General features: G+C 38.0%; 1 protein-coding gene and 1 long non-coding RNA gene across 2 annotated transcripts in view; one reads left to right on the top strand and one right to left on the bottom strand.

Moving 5' to 3' along the window:
- The window catches only part of LOC107183904, a 6,619-nt gene extending 4,103 nt beyond the window's left edge, over window positions 1-2,516 (bottom strand). The window contains exons 1-2 of the long non-coding RNA XR_001514726.1: window positions 2,318-2,516; window positions 136-138 (exon numbers count right to left, since the gene is read on the bottom strand). This is a non-coding gene — a long non-coding RNA (uncharacterized LOC107183904). The remainder of the gene's footprint in view (window positions 1-135; window positions 139-2,317) is intronic.
- ARHGAP15 (Rho GTPase activating protein 15) overlaps window positions 2,119-15,557 on the top strand; it is a 701,147-nt gene continuing 687,708 nt past the window's right edge. Inside the window, exon 1 of the mRNA XM_015567142.1 lies at window positions 2,119-2,235. The gene's annotated coding sequence lies outside the window, so the exon portion shown is untranslated. The remainder of the gene's footprint in view (window positions 2,236-15,557) is intronic.

The following is a 15,557-nucleotide window of genomic DNA, read 5'->3' on the forward strand; positions in this document are numbered from 1 at the left end:
CACACAAACCCTTGTTGACGGCCCAGGGCACATTACAAAAGAGGCAGGCGTATATGTCCTAACAGTGAGTCATCATCAAGCAGCCTGACCACGGGGTGACCCAAGACCTGGGCAAGGCAGTCAGAGGCGCCTCACCCGCTCCGCGTCCTAGGAATGTACCATTCTGCCGACCGTAGCCGCAGGGGGAGTCACAGCCTCGCGAGACCATCTGCAGCCTCGCGAGACCATCTGGACAGACTACAGGAGTGACCCCAGGCTCGGCGTCTACACAGAAACGTTGAAGATTCTAGAACGCAGATGCAGAAAGAAACGTGCCTTTTGCCCCCAAGACAAGCCTCGTGTATTTGTCCTCTCGCTTCGTAGAACTGCCGCCTCCCAACCCGGAAGCGGCCTCGCGCCCATCGCCCCCTGCCCTCCCTCGGTGCATGGAGGCCACTTCCGCATGTTACCTGGGGAGCTCCCCAATTTGGGGACCAAAAATGTTATTCCAAAAGATAGGTGTATTTTGTCTGCATGCTCCGTTATAGGGCCTAATAACTGGAACCTCAGTCATTTAAGCGGCTTGGCCAAGGTTACATAGATACCAGCGTGGACTTGAGGCCTGAATTCTGATTTGCTCACTTCCGGTCCCCTTTCTTCTCAGCGTCAGGGACCACCGAGCGCAGACCTTCAGGCTCTACCTGTGCACAGGCGCATCCTGGACCCACATCCACAGTGAGTCCCAGGGCCAATCTGAAATCCGGTTTGGGGAAGGAGAAGCCAAGAGAAAGGCCATTAGCTTGCAGGGACAGTGTCACCCGTAACTTGTGCCGCATCTACCAAATAAATATTTAAAGATCGTCTTTTTGTGTGCCCAACATTCCAAACCACTGCGTGTTACTGTACAGATTCTAGCCCAACTTATTTGTGTGACAAAAGGTTGTGATTCAGGGTTCTCCTATATTTGGAAGGGAACCTTTTCCGTTTGTGAATGTCTTGGAACTCTCACCAAACCAGCAAAGCCTGGACTTGCGGGAGCTTATTTCCTGAACGCCATGGTCCAATAAAGACGCATCCCCTCTCCTGATGGTTGCAATGCCCACCCTCCCCCCAAACAACAACAACAACCAAAGGTATGTCTTGGATTGGTTGACGCAGATGGGCACAGAGCAGCATCCAGAGAGGATGCCCTTTGGAGCATTAATTTTCTCCTTAAGTCAGGCCATACAAGGAATCGTTCAGCTAGCTAGATCAAAAGCTCTTTTTAAAAATATATATTTTATTGATTTTTTACAGAGAGGAAGGTAGAGGGATAGAGTTAGAAACATCTATCAGCTGCCTCCTGCACACCCCCTACTGGGGATGTGCCCGCAACCAAGGTACATGCCCTTGACCAGAATGGAACCTGGGACCCTTCAGTCCGCAGGCGGAGGCTCTATCCACTGAGCCAAACCAGCCAGGACTAGACCAAAAGCTCTTCAGCAGAATTCAGACCTGCTTTGGAAGCTGCCAGAGGGGACACACCAATGCGAGAGCCACAGCCAGAGCCAGTGCCACACCGGCATGTGCTAGAAGACTGCCCTCCTTCCCCCCAGATGGCAGGGCCGGCCTGTGTTCTCTGAAGTTCTGATGCAACCTGTGCAACCCATGACCTTCTTAAGTGGAGCCCCTCTGCGGGCCCACCCATGGGTGAGACCCAGGCCCCAGGTCTGTGAACTGGGAGTGGCTTCTTGGCTTCTCAGTCAGTAGGCAGAGCATCTCACAGCCTGAGAGAATGCTCAAGGCAGTCATGGGGAGTAAAGACTTAGGTTGGAAGGAAGCCCTTGCTAGGAGCCAGAGAAAGAGGAAGTTCCCTCAGGGCTGAGCAGCCGGCTCCTCCCCCTGCCAAATTTTTAACTACACATTTCCCCCATTTAAATCAGAATTGGTGATACCTATACAAGTGTGTAGTGTTTGAAAATTGAAAATCACATCGAAAAATAGCGATATTGTTGACTATACAAGGCAATGTCTTCAAATCGAGTAATGCTGCGATGTGTGTGGTTAACCGTAACTACGCAGGAAGTGGTTTTATTTAAAAGTTTTTGTGCTCACCCCCACCCCCTCCTTTTTTTTCTTCAGTTCTGAAATTAAACAGCATCCAACATAGGCCTACTCTTACGACATGTGACTTCACTGTTTTCCGTTTTTGCTGAAAGAGTCATTAACAGTAACAAGTTGATGGCAGTTTCAATAACAAGTCATCACGGAGGAAAGGTAAGTGAGTTTTAACTTTATGTTGAACATGAAATTTAAACTGGAAAACATTTGACAGATTATCCTAAGCTTTGGTGTGAACATACAAACATTTCTACAAAAAGGTGATGTTTTCGCCTGTGATTGAAACGTAAGTTTGTTTCCTTTGGTGCAGGCAAGACTATTCTTTTCATATTTGCAGCTGTCAAATTCTCAGCTTCTTTGAGATATTATACTCAGATCCTTTACTCAGATTTCCTAGTAAAATATTAAAGACAAAACAAGGTATATTTTTAGTTTGAAAGTGCTTTTTAAAAATAATTACTAGAGAAAATGTGAAACTTTGCATTTATAACTGGTTTTATAAAAATATGTACTATTTGAGATCCAGCAAATGAAAGAAAAAAGGCATTTTAACAATAAGAAATAACATCTGGATTGCAATGTGAGAGATACTGTAAAGTGCTGTAATAAAGTTAGCACTAGAAACCCTTGAAAAGGTGTAGGTCATTAAATGAGTAGTTTATTAAATAGCTATTAAAAATCAGCAAAGTTTAAAATGCAAAAGAAAGCTCTGTACTGTGACATTTGGATGTATTTTTTTCTAAATTTTAAGTGAAATGAAATGAGTGCAAGTGAAATGAGTGCAAGTTTTATTTCATAAGCAAAACTGTATGTTTAAAGCAGAAGTCACAGCTCACTTCACCGAAGGTTACTTCTGGGGAAAGAGGCAAATTAGCGATATACTTTTGTTATTTATGTAATTATATAATTTTCCTTCCTTGAGATTTTCCAAAATAAAAACTCTAGTAATAAAAAGGTTTTCTTAATCATAAATTGACAAGAACTTTTATATTGACTTCTTGCTTTTAGAGAATGTCTGTGTGTGCTGTAACATATGTACAAAAAATATGAAAGTGTTGCTAATCTCAGAGACAAATACCTGAAATAAATCTGACTGTAGATTTTTGAAAGAATTTTAATAAAAGCCCCCGATATGATCCACTCTTTTCTAATATTATTTTTATTGTGCTGTTGGATGGGGGAAGAGATGACCCCCACAACACCTATATTTTTGTGTTATTAAAAATGGTTACAGGGTTGATAAGTGGCAACAATTTTCTTGCCTTCTATTGAAAGACATATATAAATGTGTGTTTTTTTATGTGGTCAAGTTAGCAGGAAATTATTAGGCATACTAGTACACTCCATTTTAAGACCTCTTCAATTGTCAATACTGAAGCTTGCTACTTGTTAACTTAAAATGATCACAAAAAAAACAAATTAAGACTTGGTGTTCAATACATTTTTTATTGTTAGAATGTAAGAAGACCTTGGTAATATGAATTTGCTTTGATATACTGATTAGCTTTTTAATTTGTTGCATTACCTCACAATGGAAAACATTATTTAAATCTGCCTTCAATATTGTGGTTCTGACCCTCTGTATCTATAGAAGCTGTGTAATTCAGATAGTTTGAGTTGATATGTTATTACTTTATTTCATTCTACTATAAAAGAACATTGCATGAATAAACATATGTAATGCTTACACATTAGAACAAAATGAATATCCACATAAGCATTTCGTACTAAAAAAAAAAAAGATCAGTATAGTTTTTTAGACTATGTAATATTTTAAAGACCAAATTCTCTGTAAAACAATGGTTTCTTGCAGAAAAAATTAAAATAAAAACATATTATGGGATATATGTAAAATTAAGAATTAATTAAACATAGCTTAGCATTCTAAAGCATAAAGAACAATAAGTAGTACTTATAGACATGTAAACTAAAATACACTCAGAATTGCTTGTAAAACAAGTAATGTATTATCTCTTGAATATACAGACCAAGTCTTAAGAAGCAATTCCAAATGAGTTACTGTAGGTTACTATACCTTTATACATTTTAAGTGAATAAATAAGAAATGCATTTTGGTGAAATAACAGCAATGCAGAGGATCTCATTTGGAGAGTTAGTTCAAAACTGATTTATTAAAAGAATATCATTCTTTTCCACTTGGGGCCAGCACTCAGCAATGATCAGAAAGGAAACATGCTTTCATTGATATTCCTCCTCTTCTTTTTTAAGGGTCTGTTCTGGAGTGGCCTACTCTGTCCCTCATTTAGAATACCCCAGCCTTGGTACCCAGAGGGATGGGCCTCACTTTGCTCATGCCATCCCACTCCCATTGTCCTTAAAGATCTACTCAGCCTTTTTCTCAGCATTGAGAGCTTCTGATAAAAGTTGTCCATGCTCACAGGAAAAGGTCATAGCATTTTGTTTCTCTATTTTTTAGCCAGGCCACTGTTCTTCCTCCAAGTAGAATTCTACTAAGGTCTCCCAGCAGACAGGATCCATAGGAACAGCTAAATGTTGAGGAATTCCATGTCAAGTGAGGCAAATGGGAAGATACGTTTTATGGCAGAGTGTGTTTTGTTACTCATTGGTCCTGCTGTGGTATTTGAGCACAGAATTCCTAAGACTGTCCTCTATAAAGGGTCCATCAAAGAGGTGTTCCCATTGTTCTAGGTATTCCAGAAAAGACATATATATTTCTTGTGGTAGATGAAAATTACATGTATTATATCTTCAGATAGTTTTGGTACTTCCATAAACTTGGAAAATATTTAGCATAATTAATTGCTTTATATATTTTTAAAAAATCATTTATCATCCTAAATTTAACCCTTTTAGTAACAGAAGCATAGATAAAACAAAATAATTGTTATATAGCTGGACATTAAAATGTACTTGTGTCCTGCCTCTATTCCCAGTCAGGGCACATACCTGGGTTACGGGTTCCATCCCAGGTTGGGGAGCATAGAGAGGGCAACCAATCAATGTTTTTCTTTCACATGGATGTTTCTCTCCCCGCCTACTTTCTCCCTCCCTCCCTCCTTCCCTTGCTTTCTCTAAGCATGCCCTAGAGTGAGGGCTAAAAATAAGTAAGTAAGTAAGTAAATAAATAAATAAAATGTACTTATATTCTAAATTTCAGTTTATAGTAGACTTTCATTTACAAAGGGTTGAAAAATGAGTTAAAATTAGCCAACATGATAGAGATAGGCAGTGATTTATATAATTAAAATTTCCAAGGAGAGCAAAGTCAGGCATGGCTGGATCCAGGAGATCACACATAAATATCAGGATTCGTTCTTATTTTCTTTTTTCTATCAGCAGTTTCTTGTAGAAACTCACACTTAAATGACAAGAATGTTTTAAGTTTACATCCAATCCTTTCAACAAACTCTGTTGCAAATTAATGTCTTTCCTGTAACACAAGAAAGGTCTCGGATTGAGATCTATTTGGACTGAATTTTGTCACATGACCATAGCTGAGCAGGTATTTGACTCAGGCACAGATACCCTGAGCGACCCTGAGTGACCAGGCCTAGGTCACCGGCCCACGCATGCATCGAGGAGCCACCTGTACCTGCAACACATGTTCTCTTAGCTGAAAAGAGGAGCTTCCAGACAACAGAAACGAAAATGCTTTCCCCAGAAGAAAGGTGATTTCATTACTTGTGGGGAAAAGCACAGAACTCCCCAACACAGCCACATATAGTCACATTTAAAAGCATTACTTACTTACATTGTCCAGACTCTATCATCAGAATGAAATACAGTATCAGTTTACAGGTAAGTTTAAATGACACAAGTGTTTCAATTAAACTGAAATTAAAATATTTTTAACCAGCTACTCCATGTATGAACCCCTTCCCCACAATATTTGTCATCTAAAACTTATAATTAGCATGATTACTATTTTAATAATTATGATGCAAATAAAAATTTCTACGTGCCATAAAAGACACAAAAAATATTCTATCCGGGTCCAGAAATTCATCTAACATTTTTGTATTGTTGTTATGTCAGCCAAAACCTAGAGAATTTTGCAGATGTTGCTTCATTTGGTCATATCCTACCAGAAAAATCAGGACAGTTTTGGGGAAAACATTTGGAGTAGTTTTCAGACAAAGCTAGGACTTGGGAGATCAGAAACTTTCCAGGTGACAGGAAGGGAATATGTCAAGGCACAGAAACATGGAGTTATATCAGAAAATTTCTGAGGAAGGATTAGTTCTCTAGTTTTGTTAGCTAGAAGAAAGATAATGGTAGGAAGTAAGACCAGAAACACAGTTTGAGATCCTAATGGAGTGGACTTGCTGAACAGATTATGACTAGGGATTAATTGTAAATAACATCAAGGTTGTTGAGCATGGAAAATACCTAATTGGACATCCACATTTTGCTTCTCAGTGGGGTATTTAGCATCAGGATTTATTTGCTTCTTCCATATACCTCACTGTTGGTGACAAATGCATCAGGAAGTTTATGGAAATGGTTGCAGTCACTGGAGAGGCATTCCTCAGAAATCAGGCGCTAGCTCATCTCCCCAAATGCCTTGAGGTTCTTAAAAAGGCTGCAGTCATCTTTTTTTTTCTTTTTATGAAAGTCATTTTTATATGTACGTTTTGTTTATTTTTAGTTTGAGAATAGGTGATAGATACAGTGAGGTCGTTCAAAATCAAAATAAAACAAATATAAAACTTTTAGAGAAAATTTTTCTCACATTCTAATTTTTATATACCACATTCATCCCCATCTTAACCAAACAGGCAACCACTTTGTTTTTAAATCCTCATCTGAGGATATGTTTCCATTGATTTTTAGAGAGAGTGGAAGGAGAGGGAAAGACAGAGAGAAACATCAATGCGAGAGAAACACATCAATCTCCTGGCTGGGAATCAAACTTGCAACCCAGAGTACAACCCCAACCATGAACTGAACCTGCAACCTTTTGGTGCACAGGATGATGCTCCAACCAACTGAGCTCCCCGGCTAGGGTGTCAACCACATTTTTAAACTCTTTGTATTTTCTACATACACATATGTCTTGCTTTATTATGTTTAAAGGAAACATACTGTGCATACTTTGCTTTTTTTATTTAGTAATACCGTGGATATATTTCCATACTAAAAATAAATACAAGCCTATATAATTCTCTTATTTTTTTACAGCTGTACAGTATTCCACTGCATGGATATATCACACGATTGCAGTCTCATTAAACGTTTCACAGGCGTTTTCAATTTTTTGCTAATCCACGAATGTTTTAATGTAATTGTGAACACTTGAAAATATATCTATGGAATGAATTTCCAGAAATACTATTTATTTAAAAACCAAGAGATAAAATAATTTTGATAGTTATTGCCAAACTCTTCTTCATGTTAGTTGTAACTTTTTGAACTTCCCCTAGCACGTAATGAGGATGCTGCTGGAAGCTCCTTAGCTTTCCCAACAGATTGTGTTGCCACACTTTTCAGGTTTTAACAATCTGTACAAAACTGTATCTCAAAGTTTTATTTGATATTTCTGTTATGATGATTGGGGTTGAGCTTGATTTTAAAGATTACAGTTCTATTTGTCATTCTACCCTTTCTCAACTGTGTAATAAAGGATCAAAAGCATCAGTGAAGTTCAAGCCTTAGAATGAGATGTTAAAGGAAGTAAGGAATTGGGGCTAACATATGTAAAATACACTTTGTATAAAGCTTGAAATAGCAGTCGCCGAAAAAATGGGATAAAATATAAATGTTTAAAGGAAGGAGAGGAGAAAAGGAATGCAAGTAAATAAAATGAAGAAAAATATTCAGAAATGCAGCAAGGTCTCAGAGGATGCTCAGACAGCTGGGTATAATCACTAGCTCAGGCAGTGATTGACCTGGAACAGAAGGAAGAGCACCCGAATGAGTGTGTCTGCAGATGAAGCGGATATAGATAAGATGAAATGAGATGAAGTTGAAGGAATACATGCTTCATTTTTTTTTCTCCTCCTCTGACATGGTAGGGAAGCTCATGTGATGAGAGGGAGTACTTACAAGATGCCAAAGAATAGGCAGAATAACTTATTTTAAAATATTGTTCTTGTCAATAACACACAATAAGTACAATTGTGGATTTTAAAATTGATTTTTCTCTTTTCTGTGGCATCAGCCCAATTCAGTTCAACTCCGTAAATAATTTTGAGCAACTAAGTACACTATGTTGTGCTAGAAATTATCAGGGACACAAAGAATCAGTGTGCTCTTTAGCCATTGGAAACTTCGTAGTTTCACAAACATAGCAATTTAAATATAGATTTATATGTATAAATACAACGCCATAGGAATAGTACAGAATATGTTATGTCAGAGTCCTAATGGTTTCGCTTTCCCAAGTCCAAAGGCTATTTATATGTCTTTATATTATCCACTAGAGGCCCGGTGCACAAAATCCATGCAAGAGTAGGCCCTCCTTCCCCTGGCTGCCGGCACCGGCTTCCCTCTGGCACTTGGGACCCAGGCTTCCCTCGCAGCCCTGGCTTTGTCTGGTCTAATTAGCATATTATGCTTTTATTATTATAGATGATCTGAGCTGCATTTAATGCAAATGAACACTCATTGCCCCTTGAGCCTGTCCATTTAACTTCTGGGATATTTCATTTTCCCAGTTTTTCTCTAAACTAACTGGATGTTCCGCCTCTGTTTCCTTCGCTCACTCTTTCTCATCATCCAACCCTCTAAATGTTGGAATGTCTTGCACTCAGTCTTCTGATTTCTACCTTTCCCATCCCAGCTCTTGTCTTCTGTTTATTCCTAGGTGATCTTACTTTGTTCCATGAGTTTAAATACTATCTATATTCCAATTATATCTCAACACCAAATCTTTTTCTTAGCACTGGAACTATAAGGCAGTTGCCTACTCATGGTCTCCAATGGAATCTCTCACAGAGATAGCAAAATGAGGATATTTAAGACTAAGCTCTTAACTACTCCCCATTTGTTCCTGACCCAACCTGCTTCTTCCCTATTTCCATCCTTCTCATTTAATGGTACCAACGTTCATCTATCTTTTAAGGACAGTAAACTAAGAAGTACCCTCAATTCCACTATTTCTTCACCTCCTTACCCCAAACCATATCCAACTCATCAGTTTTAAGCAGAGCCTGCAAAATATTGACCATTATTTTATTTAATGGCTCTTGAAAAGTTATATCTTTTTTCCCTTGACAAATAGCTCTTTTAATTTTTTCTTAATTTTGTTTGTTTGTTGGTATTATGGCTTTTCCTCAAAAAATGTGCTAAATGAGTACAATAAGTGACATTTTGATGACATCATAATTTTAGATAAAGCTACACTTACAGTTTACTTTCTAGTGTCAAGTTAGAGAAAAATCATAAAAATATATGGATTAATGTTGATTTTCACGTTTTGAATGAACTCAAGAAGACTGAGAAGGTAGCAGCTTTCAGAACCTTTCAGTAAGGGTTTTTTTGGCCCTAAAAGTGTTTTTCTGTATTGTAATTTATTAAGTATGCTCTGAGAATAAGAAAACTCTAGTCTCACAATCATTGAAAATTTTGGTGAAGAAAATGATTCAGGAAAAAAGGGAAATTTGATAATTTTTTAAATATATTTTATCTACATTTTTTCAAATTGTTGATTTTTACATAAGCCATTTTTATCTATTCATATGTTTGTATGTTTATAAATGCTAATTGTATATATTCAGCTCTTATTTAACAGATTTCTCTAAATGTCCTAATTAAATCACTTCTCATCACTTCTACCCCTGTTACTGTATAATTATCCTGATTTGTTTCCCTGCTTCTACTTTTCATATAACATTCATTCCTCAAGGAGTAACCAGAGTAGCCTTCTCAATACTTAAATTATACAACACTTCTACTAAACCATTTCAAACACCTTTCCATTGTACATCAAATTCATTCAATCTTCTTTTATTATTTGCAAAGCCCTCTCTATCTCATTACTCTGTTTTTGTTTTCTTAAATAGTCTTTTGGATATGGGGAATTATATTTATTTTGTTAGATTGCTTATTGGCTGTCTTTACATAGACTGGGTGGTCTGTGAGAGTATTTATCTAGTCTGTCATTTTACAACTGAATACCTAGAACCTAGAACAATGTTAGGCATCAAATATAATAAAGAGATAATATGGAAATTGACCATCACTCCAAAACACAAGATGGCCACCCCCATGTGGTCAAAGTTGGCTGCCCCCATGTGGCCACAAGATGGCCAGCAGGGGACGGCAGTTGGGGGTGACCAGGCCTGCAAGGGAGGGCCATTGAGGGGGGAGACCAGGCCTGCAGGGGAGGGCAGCTAGGGCTGACCAGGTTAGCAGGGGAGGGCAGTTAAGGGTGACTGGGCCAGTAGGGGAGGGCAGTTGGGAGCGATTGGGCTGGCAGGGGAGCAGTTAGGTATCAATAAGGCTGGCAGGGGAGTGGTTAGGGGGTGATCAGGTTGGCAGGCAGAAGTGGTTAGGGGCAGTCAGGCAGGCAGGCAGGCAGGGGGTTGGGAACAAGCAGTTCTGGACTGTGAGAGGGATGTCCGACTGCCCACTTAGACCTGATCCCTGTGGGCAGTCAGACATCCATTGTGGGGTCCCAGATTGGAGAGGGTGCAGGCTGGGCTGAGGAACACCCCTCCCCCAGTGCACGAATTTTGTCCACCAGGCCTCTAGTACATATAATAAACATACAATGAATATTTGATTAGTGATATAATAAACAGTACAAAGTTGACTGTAGGTATAGAATCAGGGAAAATTTTATGGACATTTGTGATTTCTCCTGGGTATGAAAAACAGGGTACATTTAGGGGAAGAGGAGTTAGAAACATATTTCTAACAAATGACACTTTAAGCAGTGGTTCTCAACCTTCTGGCCCTTTAAATACAGTTCCTCATGTTGTGACCCAACCATAAAATTATTTTCGTTGCTACTTCATAACTGTAATGTTGCTACTGTTATGAATTGTAATGTAAATATCTGAGATGCAGGATGGTCTGAGGCGACCCCTGTGTAAGGGTCGTTTGACTGCCAAAGGGGTTGCGACCCACAGGTTGAGAACTGCTGCTTTAAGGGTACATTTTGAGTAACCTGGCAGTGGTGAGAGTTAGATTAGAACCCTGGATCCCTTATATACTGTTGTGCCTTTCTGAAACCAAGGACAAGTACCACATCATTCATACCAACCACCTCTAACTATTGCAATTTTAAGCCATTTTGCTAAAATCATGGCATTACAATTTAATCATTTTATGTTTTATTTTTGATTCCTTTTCTAAAACCTTAGAGAAATTTTTGTTCTAGTCTCTACTGATGTAATGCCAAGCTGAGAGTCAAAATGAGATAGGTTTTTAGACGTGTTAGGAAAGGTAGATTGCTCAGGAAACTAGGTGCTGAGTCAAGGGAAATTTTTCTTTCTGTTAATTTATTTTTCTGCTTTAGTTAGTTTCATATTAGAATTTTAAGGGCTAGAAACTGAATAGTAAAGTCCATATTCATTTTTATGATAAGTGTACTGGGAACTGAAGTAACCTGAGTCTCCATATAGTATCATTTACTTGAATCGTGATGGTTTTCTTAAAGGAAGTGGAATTTAGGAGTGAACATGAGTGTTGAATATGCCAGTAGTGTCTCCAACACCGTGGTAGGTACTATCGTGTTATAAAAAATAGACAATATTCCCTTATTTGCAAGATACTTATGATGGTATGAGATATTCATCAATATAAATTTTTAGAGTGGGATTATTAATAATACTAATCATAGCTATGATTGTGTATAATGCATATTATGTATCAGATGTTTTGCATATGTAATATTATTTGATATTTACAAAAACCATGTGAGGGAACCCTGGCTGGTGTGGCTCAGTTAATTGGGTGTTGTCCTGTGCACTGAAGGGTTGCTGGTTGGATTCCTGGTCAGGACACATGCTTGGGTTGTGGGCTTGATCCCTGGTAGGGGGCATGCAGGAGGCAGCTGATTGATGTTTCACTCTCACATCAATGTTTCTTTCTCTCCATCCCTCTCCCTTTCTCTAAAATTATATATATATATATATATATATCCATGGAAGGGAGTTAGTATCTATTTTGAAGATAAGGAAGGTAAGATTAAGTGGTTAAGTATGCAAATTTATGTACTACTTAGTTGAGTGTATCATGATTTGCAGGAATATCTGGATAATGCAAAAAGCATGTTATTTTCACATTGCTACACTACACATTCTAAGCCTGTTAAGTGACACCAGTTAAGCAATGCTGGACTTCATTATATGTTTCTTAGCATCCAAAAGGGTCTAAAACAGTGGTTCTCAACCTTCCTAATGCCGCAACCATTTAATAAAGTTCCTCATGTTGTGGTGACCCTCAATTTCATTGTTACAAATTGAACATAATTAAAGCATAGTGATTAATCACTAAAACAATATGTAATTATATATGTGTTTTCCGATGGTATTAGGCGACCCCTGTGAAAGGGTCGTTTGACCCCCAACCTACAGATTGAGAACCGCTGGTCTAAAGGGATTCTGCTTTGTTGAATGTCTAGCAATGCCATCTGTGGAAAATGGGTTGCTGGTTCATATTAATTATCTCATATACAGGTGATATAAAATGGATGAGGAAGGAAACATTTTTGCCTTAGTTTCTGTCATACCGCTGGTACCTTATGTATTTTTCTTTATCTCTTCTGGACAACCCCATGTTGTCCCAAAGTCCTTTAATGTTCAAATTTTCCTTCTTAAGCCACGCTGAACATTATGATGTGGCGACTAGCAACAAATGGTAACTCAGCACTTGAAATGTGTCCAGTCTAAATTGAGTTGTAAAGTGAACTCCCACTTTTGAAGATCATTACAAATAAAGAGAATGTAAATGATCTCATTAATATTTTGATCTTGATCATGTGCTGAAATTATAATTTTTTATATACTAGGTTAAAAATATATTATTAAAATTGATTTTATGAATTTTATTTTACTCATCTAATGTGGCTACCACAAACTTAATTTACATATGTGACTCACATCATATTTCTAGTGAATGGTGCAGCTCTAGACCATCTTCTCTTTTACCCAGACACCTTTGACATTCTTTCCCATTTTTATGCTTTAAATGTAATCTCACAAATTTGATTCTTTAATTTCTATCTTTGGCATTGTCTTCTCTTCCAATGTTTTTCCTCATTTTAGTTTGTTACTTGATGTATCTATACCTTGATTTCTCGTGTTATCTAAACAAGTAATTTTGGAATCTCTGTGGTTTCACTTATTCCATACATCCAGTCAATTGCCATGTTTTAGGGGAAGCCAGTTCCTCCTCTCTGTTTTTACTTATTGTCATAGCTATTTATTTGGTTATCCATTAAGTCTTTTTTAGACTCTGGCAAAGGGGCCTTACCTGCTTCCATACACCTCTTTCTCGTTATTTTTATTTTGGCTATTTCAGATTTATTTTTTCTTCAGGTTGATTAATAGAAGAATGTGCATTCTCTATTTTTATTCTATTTTGAGTTTTTAAAGTGAGTTTGCATACTTATTTTACTTGATTATTCCAGCAAGCTAGTGAAATAAACAGGAGCTTTTAATAGATTTAAAGAAGGTAATAACTCATGGAGAAATTGAATTGTTTGAGAACATGATGAGAACATATTTCTCCCAAACTTTAGTCCAGAACTTCTATTATTCCTTATAGAGATAGTAAAGATATTAAGAGCTCAGGGTGGGAAGTCAGAAAAAGCAAAGTTCAATCCTGGGCTCCACCACTTGCTAGATATTACAGACGTTATGTTGTGCAGCATACTTCATCTCTCTGACCTTGAGTTTCCTCACCAATAAAATGGGGGAGTTTCATCACAACATAAAAAGAAAAGTGATATATGTAAAATATTTTGTCTAGTTTGTGGCAAATAATAATTGTTTTTTAAAAAAGGTTAAATGTAGTGCAAATAGTAGCCATAGTAATTGGTTTATTAGGTTCAATCCATTGATGACCATTTCCCCCCTCATTATGAAATAAAACTTATGCCAAGATATTTTTGGTTTATTTCAATTCTAAGTATTATGATATGATTATAGAGCTCATCAAAAGCATTTCTTGCTATTGCTTTCATTTCCCCAATACAGCTGTGTGGGGGAGGATAGTATAGCTGTGTGTGGGAGAAGGAAGAAGGCTCACTCTTTTCTTGTTTGTTTACCAGTTTTGGGTTGATATGGAAACTTTCCTTTGAGCAGCTCAAGATGTGTCCTCACCAAAAATGCCCTTTATTTTTGACGAATTAATAGCCATCACACAGTGCAATTCAAAAAGTGGTAGGCAGCCATTGACTCTTGGACGTGCAATTAAAGTATAGAAAAACTACAGAGACAAGGAGAAAGAGAGAAAGCAAAATGTTCTTCACTCACTTTTACTTTGCATCTAAATTTTGCCTGGGACAACAAGATGATAACATAGAAGGTTCCTGAGGTAGATATGCTAGGATTCTAGCAAAATGATTCTAGAAGGAAAAATAAGAAAGGAAATTGAGAGGTCTAGGATCATTTTTATTTTTCTCCCTGGGAAAACCTGCCCAGGATTCCATTTATGTAGGTTAAGTGAGTAGACCAATCTCAGTCCTAATTCTGAAAACTATCAGGACATCCACTTAATGTAAGTAAGGTGTGGCGGTGGGAAGTAGCTGACCAGATGCTCAGAAGATAAGTGGCTATGGTGCTGTCCTTGGAGAACCAGCTTTATCCTACAGGTCAAGCACTTTGGGTTATAGTTTGGCTTTAAGAAAGTGAGCTGTGGTTTCAGAGTGGGAAGTTGACATGAAAGGAAAACGAGAGACTAGTCAGTGTGGGGTAGAGCATGACTTGAGGGATGGGGAAGGTGAGGTGCAGTGGTTATTCTCTGACCCGAATGCATTGTATCTCAAGGTCATTGGCAGATTTTAATGTAGGGAAGTGGGAAAGAAACATAGGAGTCCAGTGACATTTGGGGCTAGAAACCACAACCAGTCTAAAATAGTGGCAAAACTGAACTGGTTGGAAATGCTTACAGTCTTGGGGGAATTGGAGGCAGGGGATTTCAGATAGGCACCAAGTACCTGTAATGCTCTAGACACAACACAGAGCAACAACACTGATAAATGTAGCATCTGACTTTAAGGATCCCACACTAAATTTGAGCAGAAGAGACACTCAACTCAAATAGAGAACAGAAAAAAACTAGAAGCCAGGATATAATTATCTGCCAAAATATAAAAGGAACAGTAACAGAGGTCAGAGCAGAAAGGAGGAAAAGGGGAACTTAGTTAGCAATACCAAAGAGCACAGCACAATCTCTTACTCTTGGTAATTTGAGATCATGTTGAAAACATTATAAGAATATATGGAATAATGTTAATCTTCAATAACCCATTCTAAAACAGTGGAACAAACGCAGTCTCTTCTTGGTTCTGTTCTACATTTCTAATTCTACCAGCATGGATTAAA

Source organism: Myotis davidii, unplaced genomic scaffold, assembly GCF_000327345.1.
Source record: "Myotis davidii unplaced genomic scaffold, ASM32734v1 scaffold560, whole genome shotgun sequence".
Taxonomy (NCBI): Eukaryota; Metazoa; Chordata; class Mammalia; order Chiroptera; family Vespertilionidae; genus Myotis; species Myotis davidii.